We start from the raw sequence: 2,500 nt of genomic DNA, 5'->3' as shown, positions 1-2,500 counted from the left end.
AGGCAAGAGAGGGGGAGAGCGGAGTCCGGGCGGCCGGCAGCCGCGTGCGGACCGGGCTCCCGAGGCGTCGGCCTGCGCCGCTGCGCGCCAGCCGGACGCCCGCGCGCCCGCCCAAGGCCGGCGTCGGGCATCGCTTCTCGGCCTTTTGGCTAAGATCAAGTGTAGTATCTGTTCTTATCAGTTTAATATCTGATACGTCCCCCATCGGGGGACCACATATTAAACGGATTTTTGGAACAGGGAGCTGGATCAGGAGCTTGCTCCGTCCTCTCCACGCATCGGCCCGGTATTGCAGCGCCTCCGGGAGCGGTGCACCACCTTCTCTCAGCGGTGAAAAGACAGACGTAGCTAGCAAGCAAGCAAGCAAGCAAGCAAGCGAGGTGGACTGGAGCTCCTTCTTCTCGGGTCTCGTCTCTCGTCCATCTGTGTGTCTCTCTCTCCCCCTCCCCCTCCCCGTCTCCGTTCCCGTGCTCCCTCTGTGCACTTTCCCGCGTCTCGACTCTCTGGGCAAGCAGGCCGGCCCCCTTTTCGGCTCCCGTGCGTTTTCCCTCCAAAAAACTTAGTTTTTTCAGCCTTTTCCCAGGGAGGCAGGCGTGGCTTTGTGTGTGTGTGTGTGTGTGTGTGTATGTGTGTGTGTGTGTGTGTGTGTGTCCCCGTCCTCGCAGGCGGGCCCCTTTCGACAGCCGGGCGGTTTCCCTCCAAAAAACTTAGTATATACACCTTTTCTTCCTTTTTTTCCGGCAGGCGGGCAGGCGCGCGCGTCTGTGTGTGTGTGTGTCCCCGTCCCTCCCGAGAGAGCGCTGCCCCTTGCCTCTGCCCGCAGGTGCCGACGGTCCGCTTTCGCTTGCAGCTCGCTCGGCACAGCTGCTGCTGGTGGGAGGGGCCTAAGCTAAGGAGGCCGGCCGGCTGGCGCCCCCCTGCGGCTGCGGTCGTTGTCGGGCCGTTGACAGGAGATCCAAGAGCAGGGCCCCCGCCCGGGACTGGCGGGCAGGCAGGCGAGCAAGCAGGCAGGCAAGAGAGGGGGAGAGCGGAGTCCGGGCGGCCGGCAGCCGCGTGCGGACCGGGCTCCCGAGGCGTCGGCCTGCGCCGCTGCGCGCCAGCCGGACGCCCGCGCGCCCGCCCAAGGCCGGCGTCGGGCATCGCTTCTCGGCCTTTTGGCTAAGATCAAGGTTTAAGCCGGCAAGCCCGCAATTCCGAGATCTTGGTCAGAGGGTCGGGAAGGCGGCGGGAGGACTGGAAGAGCTGGAAGGAGTGGTGTCCGGAAGTGTTGGATCTGGAGAACCGGTGTGTGGCGACGAGGACGACAAGGAGGATTGCTGGTGCGGTGGATGAAGGAGAGTGGCGGTGAAGGACGGCGTTGTGCGGTGTTGGAGCGGAGCTGACGGGAGTCCGGCTTTGTGGTTTCGAGGATAGCGACGGGTGAGATGGAGCAGAATGGAAGGAAGTCGGCGCTGTTTCCTTGGCTGAAGGAGGAGAGGAGGAAGGACTCTCTCCGGTTTTCACTGAGGAGCCGCGAAGGACTGGAGACCTGGGACAGAGTTAAGTTCAAGAAATTTGTTTTGATTGACTGCTTGGATATATGTTTAGAGGATGTTTTGTGTTTACAGGACTTTTGTGTTCAAGGAATTTTTGAGTTGACCTTAGTGTCGGATGTCTTATGTTTTGACGTATGGAGGAAGGTACAAGAGCGGAAGGATGAGGCGCCAATTTGTTTTTTCCGAGTTGTGCCAATGTTTGCTGGGGAGCTTAAGACTTTGACTGTTCATATGGGTGATCCCTTTGTTCCGGAGGAGGATATAGTCTCCTTCCTACAGCAATTTGTGGATCTACAAGGAACAGGGAGAAAAGATCTGGAAGAGGATGGAGTATGGACTGGGAAAAGAGTTTACCGGATGAGGTTACGTCTGGGGAAGACAGCAGCAGAGGGGGTGATACACCCTCCTGCTTTTTTTGAGATTGGGACACACAGGGGGTACCTAGTGTATTCGGGGCAGCCCCTGGAGTGCTGGAAATGTGGCGAACGAGGACATTTCGCTAGGCAGTGTATGTCAGTGCGGTGTAGGCGGTGTGGGACAACAGGTCACTGGGCAAAGGAATGTATGCAGGGGAAGAGGTGTTTTTTATGTAAAGGATTAGGGCATGTGTCTCGAGCGTGTTTGAACGGTGGGACAGGGAGGGCCGGGGAGTGCGAAAGGGGCAGAGTGGTTGAAAGGAAGGTGGGGTGTGAGCAGGTAGATGTGGTGACGGAACAGAAGGGGACAGGGTCAGGTGTAGTTGATATAACAGAGTATGCTGTTAAAGAATTAGATAGGGAGGGTATGGACGGGAGAGCGGATAGAGATATTTGTGAGGTGGTGGAGAGGGTGAAAGATGTTGAGACTTTGAAGGCAGAAGAAGGAGAAAGAGAATGTGAGGGGAGTATGGGGAGGAACGAAAAGGAAGGGGTGGTGGATGAGAGAGAGGAGTTGGAACGTAAGAGGGGTGACATTTGTGATGATAG

The 2,500-nt window shown here is 57.8% G+C and overlaps 1 non-coding gene across 1 annotated transcript; it reads left to right on the top strand.

Annotated features, from left to right (window-relative positions):
- The first annotated feature begins 129 nt into the window (after positions 1-129).
- Positions 130-320, top strand: LOC138230021 (U2 spliceosomal RNA). The gene has a single exon (XR_011186069.1). It is a non-coding gene; the product is annotated as a U2 spliceosomal RNA (small nuclear RNA).
- Positions 321-2,500: the final 2,180 nt, after the last annotated feature.

Source organism: Lepisosteus oculatus, unplaced genomic scaffold, assembly GCF_040954835.1.
Source record: "Lepisosteus oculatus isolate fLepOcu1 unplaced genomic scaffold, fLepOcu1.hap2 HAP2_SCAFFOLD_477, whole genome shotgun sequence".
Taxonomy (NCBI): Eukaryota; Metazoa; Chordata; class Actinopteri; order Semionotiformes; family Lepisosteidae; genus Lepisosteus; species Lepisosteus oculatus.
Note: the sequence above shows the minus strand (reverse complement) of the source record. Positions and strands in the feature narration are given on the sequence as shown.